This window comes from Schistocerca piceifrons, chromosome 6 (assembly GCF_021461385.2).
Source record: "Schistocerca piceifrons isolate TAMUIC-IGC-003096 chromosome 6, iqSchPice1.1, whole genome shotgun sequence".
NCBI lineage: Eukaryota > Metazoa > Arthropoda > Insecta > Orthoptera > Acrididae > Schistocerca > Schistocerca piceifrons.
Genome location: NC_060143.1, coordinates 123598330 through 123612008, shown reverse-complemented (window position 1 = coordinate 123612008; position 13679 = coordinate 123598330).

Genomic DNA, 13679 nt, shown 5'->3' with positions numbered 1-13679 from the left:
CAATTTCCATTGCGTCGGGGCAGCCGACGCGCGATGACGTCATGTGGTCCGGAGCGGGCGGGCGTTCCATGGCGGAGGACAGCTGGTCACGGGAAGCGATCGGCGGCGCGTGACCCTGGGAGGCGCTTGGCGGCTGCAACGAAGCGTCGAATGCGGTCGGCGGCGGCGGCGGCTGCTGCTGCTGCTGCTGCTGCTGCTGCGGCGGCGGCGGCGCGTCGCCATGGGGCAAAATGGAAGGCATCGTCGGTAACACCTGGGGATGAGGCGAGCCAGTAGATGGGTCCCCAGGGCGCTGACCGGACGGCACCGTCGCTGAAAGCAGACGGGGAGCGGCAGAACCCGAGCGACGACAGAGGCGCAGCTGATTGAGATGCCGACGCACCTCACCAGAGGCCCCCAAAACCAAATACATCGCGCGGCCGAGGCAGCGAAGAATGCGCCCTGCGAGCCAACGCCGTGAACCGCGATAGTTGCGATAAAATACAACGTCGCCTGGAGCAAAAGCAGGAGTCTGCCGCTGCGCAGGAACCTGATGCGGCGGATGCAGCAAAGACATCAAGGTGCGATGAGGACGACCGTGGAGCAACTCAGCCGGCGAGCGACCATCTCGGGGCTGAGAGCGATACGAAGACAAAAAGAGCAACAATGCGTCCTCCCGAGAATGCGACTCTTTCAATTTCAACATCTGTGACTTGAAAGTCCGGACCAAGCGTTCAGCGGCACCGTTGGACTGAGGCGAAAACGGCGCGGATGTCAGATGTTGAATACCATTGGCCTGGCAGAAAGACTGGAATTCTGCGGACATGAATTGCGGGCCATTGTCGGAAACAATAGTCTGCGGAAGACCTTCAATGCAAAAGATAGCAGACAACGCTTGGATGGTGGCGGAGGACGTCGTGGAAGACATCCGAACAACAAAAGGAAAATTACTGAAGGCGTCGACCAGAACCAACCATCGAGCATTCCAGAATGGACCAGCAAAATCAATGTGCAAGCGTTGCCAAGGGGAAGTGGCTTTTGGCCACGCAAAGACTTTCCGCGGCGGTGCGGACTGTTGTTCGGCACACGCCGGGCACGAAGAACACATATTCGTAATCGCAGCATCGATTCCGAACCAAGTACAGTGCTGACGAGCAAGTTGTTTCGTTCGCACTATACCCCAATGTCCTTGATGAAGAAGCCGTAAAACAGAGGACTGTAACGAACGTGGGACCACGACTCTGGACTGATCATTATCAGAACGCAACAACAAAACACCACGTCGAACAAAAAGTCTCTCCTTGTGAGCAAAAAATCGGCGAACCAACGGATCCTCGATCCGAGACTTTGACAAAGGCCATTGCGTAGCAACAAAACGTAAAACAGTAGCAAGGACAGGGTCAGCAGCTGTGGCTGTAGCGACACGACGAAAATCAATCGGAAACGATTCGACCACTTCATCGGTTTCCGAATCAATGAACATGCAAGCAAGTTCGGAAGAATCGAATGCTTTATCCTCAGCAACAGGCAAACGGGACAACGCATCGGCGTTTCCGTGCTTAGCAGTGGACCGATACAAGATATCGTAGCCGTACTGCGAGAGGAAAATAGACCAGCGAATGAATTTCTGTGCTGTACGTGGAGGGACAGGCTTGGTCGGATGAAAAAGCGATGTCAAAGGTTTGTGGTCTGTGATGATGGTAAAGTGACGACCATACAAGAAATCATGGAACTTAGTAACACCAAACACGAGAGCCAAAGCTTCTTTCTCTATCTGTGAATAATTTCTTTGCGCAGACGAGAGCAATTTGGACGCAAAGGCAATAGGGCGATCATGGGAGCCAACTTTGTGCGCAAGCACAGCACCGATCCCGAAATCCGATGCATCTACCATCAACAAAAGGGGTTTCTGGGGATCGAATGGCGTAAGGCAAGTATTAGCAAGCAACGCCGATTTCAACTGGCGAAAGGCGCGTTCACATTCCGGCGTCCAGACGAACGGAACACCTTTACGGCGTAAGCGATGAAGCGGAGCTGAAATGGAAGAGGCATTGCGCACATATTTATGGTAATAATTAATTTTACCCAACACACTCTGTAGCTGTTTCAGATTGTGAGGGGACGGCAAGTCTTGTATGGCACGGAGGTGCTCTGGACTTGGATGTATGCCTTGGGCATTAATGACATGTCCCAGGTATGGTAAGTCACGAGCAAAAAACACACATTTGTCCTTCCTCAAGCGAAGACCATTTTGCCGCAAGACCTGAAATAATGTTCGTAAGTTCGCAAGATGATCTTCTTCTGTCTGTCCGGAGATCACTATATCGTCCAGATAGTTTGCTGCAGTAGGGACCGACGCACAAATAGTTTGTAAATATTGCTGAAACAAGGCAGGGGCGGATGCACACCCGAATGGCAGTCTTTTGAAGCGATACAATCCAAGATGCGTGTTAACCACCAATACGCGCTGGGATTCGTCGTCCACCGGTATTTGCAAGTACGCATCGGCTAGGTCCAACTTTGAAAATTATTTTCCCGGGCACAGTTTAGCAAAAAGATCTTCCGGGCGGGGCAAAGGAAAAGTAGCAGTCACTAGCTGTGGATTCACTGTGGCCTTGAAGTCCACGCAAAGTCTCAATTTTCCGGAAGGTTTTGGCAAAATGACTAAGGGTGAGGCCCAGAGAGAAGCTTGCACACGTTCAATTACACCCTGTGATTCGAGATCGTGTAACGTTCTTGCGACCTCATCACGCAATGCGTGGGGAACATTGCGCGCCCTGAAAAATTTCGGTTGCGCGTTTACCTTCAGTTCTACATGTGCTTCATAGTTTTTAGCGCAACCTAAGCCCGGTGCAAAAATGTCTGCAAATTCGTCACACAGCCGAGAAACACTGTCCGTAGGCACAGTCTGATTCACTGATAGGACCTGATTTACAATAGACATGTTAAACAACTTAAATAAATCTAGACCAAATAAGTTCACTGCAGAAGAAGAACGAAGAACGTAAAATGACACAAGTTTTGTTTGTCCCTTGTATGTTGCAAGAAGGCTGCACTGTCCTAACACAGGAATTTTCTGTCCGGAATATGTAGTTAGCTTAACATTTGCGGAACGCAACGGAGGTTTGCCCAGTTGTTTGTACGTGTCGTGATTGAGCAATGAAACTGCAGCTCCGGTATCGAGCTGGAATGGTATCACTTTGCCTTCAAAGTCTAAGTCCACAAAAAGTTTATCGGCCTGCTGACAAGAGCGACTGTTTTGTGCAATTGGAACAGACACTGGTACAGAATCACTTGCTAATTGACGTGATTTCCGGCGACGTCGACGCACAGTTTTTGTGGGACGATCACAGTTACTGTGAGAGAAAGTGTCACTGGACGAAGTGGAATTAACGACATGAATGTCCATAGGCGAAGGTCCACGAGCCTGAGTGTCCTTGGTTCGATTCCGGCGCGAAGCAAAGGGCCTGGAATGATTGTGATTGTCTGATCTGAGCTTTTTCTGGCAAACACTTTGAACATGTCCTTTCTTATTGCAGAAAAAGCAAATAGCTTGGCGTGACGGGCAATGTTCACGCGAATGTCTAGTAGCACACCGCGGGCATGATTTCACTGCATTTGTGTGCTGGCGCGGCACACCTGGCGTAGCACGCGGCGGTCGCTGTGCGTCCGTGCGCGAGGCCCGGTTTCCGGGCCGCGGAGCGCGTCCAGCGGGCCGGTTAATGTTACACACGGCTGGCGAAGTTGCAAAAGATTCCTGAGCACAGTCCAGTGTGTCCTGTCTATCTAATATGTCTATCACGTGTTGAAGGGAGGGATTAACTAGTTTCAAAATTTGCTCCCGTATGCGAACATCAGAAACGTTCTGTGCAATTGCATCACGCACCATTGTATCTGAATAAGAAAGACCACAGTCACATTCAAAGGCACAGTCCCTAGTAAGTCCTTGCAATGTTGCTACCCACTCCCTATTAGTTTGACCGGCCGTACGTTTTGTACGAAAGAACGTATACCGTTTTGCAACCACATGAACTGTTTCTTTGAAATAGGCATCTAATGCAGACAAAATTTCCTCGTATGACAGAGTTGCTACGTCGCGCCGGGGAAACAATTTCACTATCACACGGTATGTGGACACACCGACACAAGAAAGCAAAAACGGCTGCCGCTCATTACCTTGAATTCTGTAGGCAGCCATGTGAAAGGCGAACTGACGAGACCACTCTTGCCAGGACTCGTGGTTCGGGTCGTAGTGCCTAAAAGGCGGTGCAACGGCAGGTTGTGGCTGCGGTAGCGGTGAAGCGGCTGCGGCCGCATCGGTGTGCAGCGCACGTTGACCCTGGACGAGCTGTCCAAGGGCATCCAGTAACGCCTGCGTCTGCTGATTCTGCAAGCGATAAAATTCGGACAGTACATCTGGAGAATGTGGCGAAGCCATGACACAATTAAATGTAAGCAATCAGAAAGAAGTTTTTACTCGTCGCCAATCTGTAGTGACGTAACAAGACTGTTACGCCACACGGTAGTAGCCAAAAGAAAGGCACGCTAAACTAACGCTGTAGCCGATAGTGCACGCACGGCAATAAGCATACGGGCGTGAAGTCTGGAACATAAAAACTTATGAATGAATAAGAAGAAAAGTATGTAGATGCTTAGTACTTATCTTTTATTTAGTTCTTGGAATACATCTCTCGTAAGCTATAGGCACTGATACAACTGGCGCCTTGCTAGTTCGTTGCCATTAACTTAGATGGCTATTCTGTCTCTCGGCTAATGAGAGAGAAAGGCTTCGTACAACTGGGCGATAGCTAGGTTCGCGTACAACTGGGCGGTAGCTTGGTTCTCGTACAACTGGGGTCGAGTCCTCTCTCGTATCACGAGACCTGCCTTGGTGGTGGCGCTAGGTCTGCGATCACAGTAGCGACACGCGGGTCCGACATGTACTACATGGACCGCGGCCGATTTAAACTACCACCTAGCAAGTGTGGTGTCTGGCGGTGACACCACACAAATGACCATGATTTTTAACAAACTAGAGAAGAAAGAGAGAGAGTATGATTCTTAATTACTGTAATTGTAAATGTGCGGGAGGGGCTGTTGGAATCACACTTGATCACTCCAATAAAAGTTATAAAATATTAGAACTAATTGAAGACGAACTAAAAAATGAGAAATTTCTGACTGAACTTACCGAGGACCAAAGGCATTAGTTATTACATATAATAGAATTAGATGTATTCTTAGCTGGCATTACTTTAAGTTATGTATTGAATATAAATTTATTTGATAGTAATGAGTATACTCTACACAAAATATGGCCATTACCTGCGGAGTTTGACAAGACTAAGCGATTATTCAGTAACATTGCTCTAGAAAAAGAATTTCTGATGACTGATGCAACAAAGAAACAGTATGCTCTGCTGGTCAGACAAACTGTCCAGTAAAAGTATCAATACAAAACAGCAGGTATGTGTAAACATAACTTCGTGCTCGTGTCCACTTACGACCATGAGAAGTGTGAGCATGCATTCTTTAGCCAGTATGGGAGATACAAGAAGATTGCAATCTGAAACATCTTGTGTTAAACGAAAGTATCTGTATGCAGATAAGGAAGAACAAGTGGTTGTTCTTCGGGCCAAAAGATGAAGGGTTCATGGTATTATGCAATGATTTACCACCCACTGACCTCGTTGCAAGAGTGACAGGGAAGTTGAAGTTCCTGATTAAATGTAAGGGGTATGGAGCACAAATCATGTTACAGTCCGATCACGTGATCCACACAAATACCAATAAAGAGAGACACTAACTGTTGTAGACTAGAAGACAAGAAGCAGAAACAATCTGAGATAGCAGTGATTCCATAGACATGGCAAACATGTCTCATATAAGTGGATGGTGGCGTGCCAAAATCTGTGTAACCAATACTGTTGTGAGCAGAAGTCCATTCAGAAACCTAGTCAGGTATACGCACTCTCATAGCTCTGAAATTTATGATGGTGAGGAGGAGGAAGTAAGGTCAATTAGATTTGCGCCATTCACAGATAAAGCAATGTGGAGGGAGCAAAGTCAGAGGCCACAGCCCCCCAAGGAGATAGGGCCTGACATGCCAATGATAGAATCCCCAAAACTATACACAGATAAAAGATAAATCTCACTCCTAGAGGAATAAGAAAACCAGTAATTATGTAAGTTCTGATATAAGCATGTCAGTTATAAAGGTGTAAAAGAAAAGTAGAACTGTGAGCAAAATAGGCTCACTAAATGATATAAAATTTTCTTGGGGGATGCAAGGTATTATGAACATCAACTGTGCCACACATATTCATTACAAAACTTGAAAACTGCTCCATTAAAGCAGCACAGAAACCAGCCGCAGAGAAGGCACGAAGAGTTGCTCCAGTGTTCGAACAACAGCGACGACGACTTTGTGGCACCATGTCACACACAGGACCCTGTGATCTCAGCATGGCAAGGCTCAGGCAGCACCAAGAGGTATTTTCCAGACCCAGCCTAATATGGTAATGAGAGTGTCCTGTGTGACCAGCCACGCATAGTGCGTCACAATGTTCTGGAAGCCTCCTTGTGACAGTGAGCCTATGGACCATATAAATAGGAGTACATAAACACACAAAAGTTGTTCATCGGATATCATTTGTTTTGCTGGCCTCTGCACCTGTCATTGCTACGGAGATACTTCAGAGCAGCTGATGGGCTACGAACAGGAGTTTAGGTTGAGTGATAGTGCCAGAGGTATCTTCCATTTCATTTAACAATGATGAGTCTTAGAATTTCTATACTCTGCACCATTAAAAGATTGTATCCAGCAATGTAGGAGTTCTACAACTGGCCCACGGATACTTCCACTCATCAATGAGTCGACTGAGGTAAGATCTCTGTCTATTAGCAACGTGTTCTTTGAACTCCCTCTCAAGACACGACAACAGATAATAAAATTCACTGATAAGTACAATGAATTACTAGACTTATTTAAGACATTGCATACTCCACCATCCTGTATCAGTTTTACTACTAAATCTTCTGTTAGATCACAAAAATTGTTAGACCACTAAAGGACAGTCTCAGAAGGCTATGACTTATTTCAACCAACGTACTAGTGACTTAGTAAAAATAACCTCCCCCCCCCCTCCCTTGTTACCAGACAGGCAGTCAAGGTACCCTTGGATGGTGTCTCCTTTTCTTGGGAGTATGCTGTTAATTAGGGTGCATTGCTCACTGTTGCCTACAGCTATTGACACAATATGTAGGTCCTGGTCAGAATCAGTTGTGGACATACAAACTGATGTATAAAGTGGAATGAAGCATGGTTGTAGGGAATAGTGTGCTCTGAAACAATAAGCAAGGAATCAGTGGTTTGTTCAAAAGAGCCTTCAAGGATATGGAACGAGCCAAGATACACATCAACAAAAGAGAAGTGAATGTTTTGTTTCTATATAATTCTTTAAACTTACCTATACCAATATGAGTGTCCAGGATGTAGAGAGCCATGTTGTATTGTACATTTTCATGCTACTTGTTTAATTACTATATTAAAGAATATAGATGGTTGGTAATTGCTCCCCAAATACAAAACAAGTTGGCCCTAAACCTCAACCAGCATGTCATACATTTTGACAAATGTTCAGAGTTAAGGAATTTAGTTTCAAGGCCACCGATGTAAAGTTCTGGTAACACTTGCAAACCCATGTAGGTAACAAGTTACCAGTAGTGTGCATTTTGGAAATGGTAATAATTTTACTTTAAACACAGCTCTTTAGCTTTATTAATGTTTCTTTGGATTAATGCTGTTTTACGGTAGGCACAGCGTTGTATCAATGCATTCTTTCACTGGAATACTACAGCAGAACTGCCATTAATTAGTGTTAGTGCTCCTCTAATCTGTTCACAAATTCTATACTATTTTTAGTACTACTCGTCTGCTATCTGTAGCTGCGATGAATGCACGACAGGGATGCGGCAGCAAGTTGGGTTACGTGCTCTACACCAGTGGAAACTTTTCTACTCAAGAGCCAAATACTGACATTGTGCACCACCACCTCGAGCCCCACATGTACCGATCTTATTATTATTTGGTAGCCTATATTAATTAGTGTGTTATGAGCCCTCAACAGACAAGCTATAGTAGAGTGTGATAAGTTGGCCTCCGATTTCCCACCTACTGATCGTTAAAAGTTGGCGCCATTTGGAACACTACACGCTGACTCTTCTGTTTGCTGCCACCCTCAGTAATCTCAAAGTCATGACACTGTAATTGCCTGAAAGTGTTGGGCTTGTCTAAGTGTGGTTAACTGATTAATAACAATAATATAATAATTTAAAGGCATTATGCAATATGAGACACAATCATAAATGTTTACCAAGTATTTTCAGTGTCACATTTCTTCTACCTTAGCAGCTGGTCGGTATGAATCGCACATGCCGGAGAGTTGTCAATAAGGGAAAAAATTAATACATAAATTATTCTCCTCTTTCCGCCATTGCTGGTCCCAAGCCTGGTTGAGGAGGAGGAGGAGGGTTAGAGGATGAGCCAAACCCCTTCCTCCGTAAAAAAAAAAAAAAGAATCTGGTTAAAGAAAAAGACAAAAGGAAAAGCTGAATAGATCAAAATGTTGACAAAACTGAGTACGTAAATGGATTCTCTGGATTTAGAATTGGAACATGGAATGTAAGGTCAATCATGACAGGGAGAATGAAACAGCTGGGAGAAGAACTGGGTAAATATCAATACCTAGTGACAGCAATCCAAGAAACGATACTTCCGGAGGGTGTTATGAAGACTGGAGATACCCACATGTTCTTTAACAGCAATGAGTGAAGTCAGGCCTGGACTTCGAGGGTTGGATTTTCTGTCCACAATAAAATGATATCAGCTGTCAACAAATGGGCTCCAATAAGTGATTTTAAATGCTAAACCATATAAGATCTCCCTATTGAACTGTCATGCTCCATCAGAGGATGCTGATGAGGAAACAAAGAATGATTTCTACCTTGAACTAGAGAATGTAGTAGACAGACTACCAAGACATTCAATTCACTTGATAATGGGAGACTTCAACGCTCAAGTGGGAAGAGAAGTACAGTATCGTCCAACGATTGCCCCAGATTGAAGTACGATGAATCAGATCAACCATGTTCTCGTTGACCAAGGACGCCACGGTAGTGTTGACCATGTGCGATTTTTCCGGGGGCAGATATGAATTCCGATCATTTCTTGGTGGTAGTCAAACTATGCCTGAAACTTTCCACCAAGTGGCAAAGAAATCCTGAAAAGATGGCCTCCTTAGACAAGGATAAGTGGGAAGATGTAGAAGTGAGACAACACTATAAAGATAATATTGCAGAAAACCTCACAATATCGGAGAACCCTACCAACGTGGAAGACACAGTTGGCGTGTTACAGAGTGCAAGAGGAGAACTTCTTTGCCATCCAAAACGCAGAAATAAACTTTGTTTTGATGGAGAATGCTGAGAATATGTTGGGATGAGATCAGCGAAGAGGATACAATGGTTAGAAAAACTTTCAGAAGAAGCAAGGGCAGCCTACTGTGAAGTGAGGTGTAACACGGACAAACTCAGGAGAAAGAAGAAACGGGAACACCATAACAGAGTGTTGAAAGCAGTAAAAGAAGCAAAGTCATCATGCTTGTTTTTCCAGGCCTCAAGATTTGCCGGAGGTGTCTACCGACAACGTACATTGGTTCTAACGAATGAGACGGGTGAAGTGGTACCGCCAGAAGAGCAGGGAAACCTGTTTAAAAAACATTTTCAGAACCTACTGAATTGGGACTTTCCACTGACGGTGACAACTCAAGATGGGAGCCCGTTTTGATAGAGTAGAAATCCCTGACCCATCAGAGGAAGAAATCACTGTTGCCCTAAAACTACCCAAGAACAACAAGGCTCCAGGAGGTAGTGGTATCACAGCTGAGATGCTTCGCTTGGGAGGGCAACTACTGTTGGATGCATTGAAATGAGTAATATCTGGGCAGCAGAAATAATTCCTGAAGAATGGAAGGGAGCAATTATATGTCCCATCTTCAAGAAGGGTGATGCTACCCAAGTATCCAACTATCGAGGAATTTCACTTCTTGAAATTGGATACAAAAGTCTTTACAACTCTGCTGCTAAACTGAATGAAACCACTAGCTGAAGGAATTGTAGGCACATTTCAATGTGGGTTCGTCCCCAGATGGTCTACCATTGACCACATATTTACTTTGAGGCAGTTGATAGAAAAATTCTATGAGTTCAATCAGGAGCTACATCTCATCTTCATCGATTCTCGGCAAGCTTATGACAGCATTGACCACGTCACATTATGGGAAACATTAGAGGAACTTGGCATCCCATCGAAATACATCCATCTAATTGCAGCTTGCTACTACTAGTCAACTTCTAAAGTACAGTGTGGCAACCATCACCACCTTTCACTATCCAAAATGGATTGAGACAAGGAGATCCATTGGCACCAGTATTATTTAACTTGGCCTTGGAAAAAGTAAGCTGTGACACGTCTCGAACTAGAGAAACAGAGATGGTGGGAGCAGACACAATTTTGGAATTTGACATGATCGTTGGCGACCCTCTAGAGCAAATTTGTGCTGATACTCGCCCATTCCTCCAAAATGCAAGGTAAATTGGGCTGGAAGTGAATGAAGACAAAATTAAATATCTTTGAGTATCACGTCGTCGAATTCTCCCTCCTTCCATTGTTGTAGACAGGCATACCTTCAAACGAGTTGCAGAGTTCCAGTACCTGGGCTCAATATTAAGCAACAAAAGTGGAATGACGAAAGAAGTATATCAACGCATAACAAGAGCTAATAGCGTGTTCTTTAGTCTGAACAATCTTTTTAAATCATGTCTGATATCTCACAAGAACAAAGTCCATCTGTACACGACAGTGGTGAGGTCAGTACTTTTATATGGCTGTGAAACGTGGGCGACATCAGCAACAACAGAAGATTCAATATGCGCATTTGAAAGGAAGACACTTTGGAAGATCTATGGACCTGTCTTCAATAACATGGAAGGTAAATGGGAAAGAAGAGACCTGCACCAGAGGTTTGGAAAGCCACACATTGGACGAATATTGGGACAGAGGTGACTACAATGGTCTGGCAACATCTTACAAGCCGACGGATCCCTTCCTAAGAGCATCCTCCACTCCCAACCCACAGGATAATGCCCAAGAATGCGATGGAAGGATTGCGTGGTGATGATCCTTCAAGAATTGGAACTAGTGGCCATGGACGATTATGCTAGAGACCAAAAAAGATGGAGTGCCATCTGCAGCAAATACCTCCTCTCTTGGGATTGAGAGACATTCCTTTTATTGGGATTTTTGTGTATGTAATGTTTTTTTCCTATTGTTCTTCTGCTGTAGACCACAAAGGTCCGTTAACACAATAAATTATGACGATTCCCCTCATCTAATTCAGCAATGGCCAAGCTACCTAGCCCTCTGATCCTTCAAAACTAGGAGAAAGGATGATCTTCACTACTCAAGGTTAAATCTAACTTTGGCTCAGCAGGGGGTAAATTATGCTGCCACAAAAGTCTTTGGTCACTTACCTAATAGCATCAAAAGTCTGACAGATAGCCATATAGCATTTAAAAAGAGATTAAAAGAATTTCTTAATGGCAACTCCTTCTACTCATTAGTTGAATTTTTGGATATAGTAAGTGGGTAATTTTCCCAACTAAAAAAAAAAAACATAAAGTGTCGTGTAATATTTTGTGTAATGTAATATCTTGTATAGACACCTTTTATTAACCCGACATGTTCCACAGCATTACGAAGTGTCGTATTCATGATCTATGGAACAAGTACTAATCTAATCTGCAATTGAGGTAGGCAGCCAACTTTATTCAGCTCACAGGCAAATTCATCAAGCCAATTAAAATTAATCTCATCTTAAGACAGAACTGTCTTTGTAAGTATTTTTATTAGTTACTAACCAGGAAAACTACACTATTAAGAACCTGTTAATGTTAGCTGATCATTTTGGATTTGGCTGTTAGTTGCTAGATGCATATTATTATAAAATATGGCTGAGAAGCGCGGGCTGCACAAATACTTGATCTGGTCTGTATTCAACAACCCCTCCTCTAGACAGTCATACAAGCTGTCCTAAAAACATTTTCATGATTGCAATTATCAGCAACATCGTAACAGTTATTAGGAGGAAGACGTTTGAGCACTGTAAACATATTAAATAGTTTCAATAGAATATTTCCCTGCTTGCTGGTGTTATACGTAAGGTCACAAATGGCGAGCAACAAAACCAGTGCTCGAATGTGGCCAATAACAGACCACTGGCATTGTATATTGGAAGGGGTACTCCTCCCACTTCACTTCTCACATGCATTTTTCCTAAATGCTTACTGTGCTTCACTTAGAAATTTAATATTGTCATCACATTAGTTTCCAGTGCGATATTGCACATTTGGGTACAAACTGCTACAGCCACTTCACAGACTGGAAAGTTATCTCAATGGAGCTTAACTAAACCATCCAACAGTGCTGCATCAGTCGATCAGTTGTGTCAAGGTGGCTCCTTCTGTTTTGAAGAAAATACTGGTGCACCTGTGTACTAGATGTCTTACTCGATCACTGAATGATGTTATAGAAGCCTTACTCAATTTCTGAAGTTTAGTGCATTCAAAGGGGTCTTCTTCTTCACATATTACACGGGATGGGCAAAATAATGTGAACAGTAGTAATAATGAGATGTTCAATAATGCAGGAAAGGCACATTGTCATGCTGAACTCTGGGTGTTCGGTACAGACTAGGCATCAGTGCAGGTTGTTTACGAGTAGTCCGCACTTCGTATTTGCATTCCATGGCCGAGGTCTACGTGCAATGAAAGACCTAACACGAGTTCCAACGAGGGCAGATGGTGGGGGCCCGATTAGCTGGAGCATCAGTAACCAAGACAGCCAACTTATTGAATGTTTCAAGTGCAACTGTTTCAACAGTCATGACAGCCTCCACAAAACATGGAAAGACATCATCGTGTCAACATAATAGAGGACGCAAATAAAAACTAAATGACAGAGATCGTCGTACGCTAACATGAATTGTGTCAAAACAGCACAAAGCTAGTGACAGTAGAGCTCAACAGCCATCTTCGAGACTCCGTATCTATCGACACTGTCCTCTGAGAATTCCATAAAGCGAATATTCATGGACGAGCTACTATACTGAAACCATTAGTGTCGACAACCACCACAAAGAAGCTTAAAACATGGTGTCAGGAACATAAATCCTATATAGCTGATCAGTGGAAACAACTCATATGGGCTGACGAGTCAACGTTTTCATTATTTACATCGGGTCGGGTTTACGTCTGGAGAACGCCAAAAGAAGCCTACAATCCTGTTTGCTTTATTCCAACTGTTAAGCATGGAGGTGGAAGTGTGATGGTGTGGGCAGCCATATCATGGTATTCCGCTGGTACCATCACTACTCTCAAAACCCGTGTTACAGCCAACACATGTGAACATTTTAGGTGATCAGGTGCACCCCAAGATTCTGTTCCCCAACAATGCTGCCGTATTTCAGGATGATAATGCACACAGCCAGGACAGTACAATTGTGGTACGAGGAGCATGCAACTCAACTGCAGCATCCAGCACACTCCCCAGACTTGAACATTATAGAACCCTAGTGGACGGT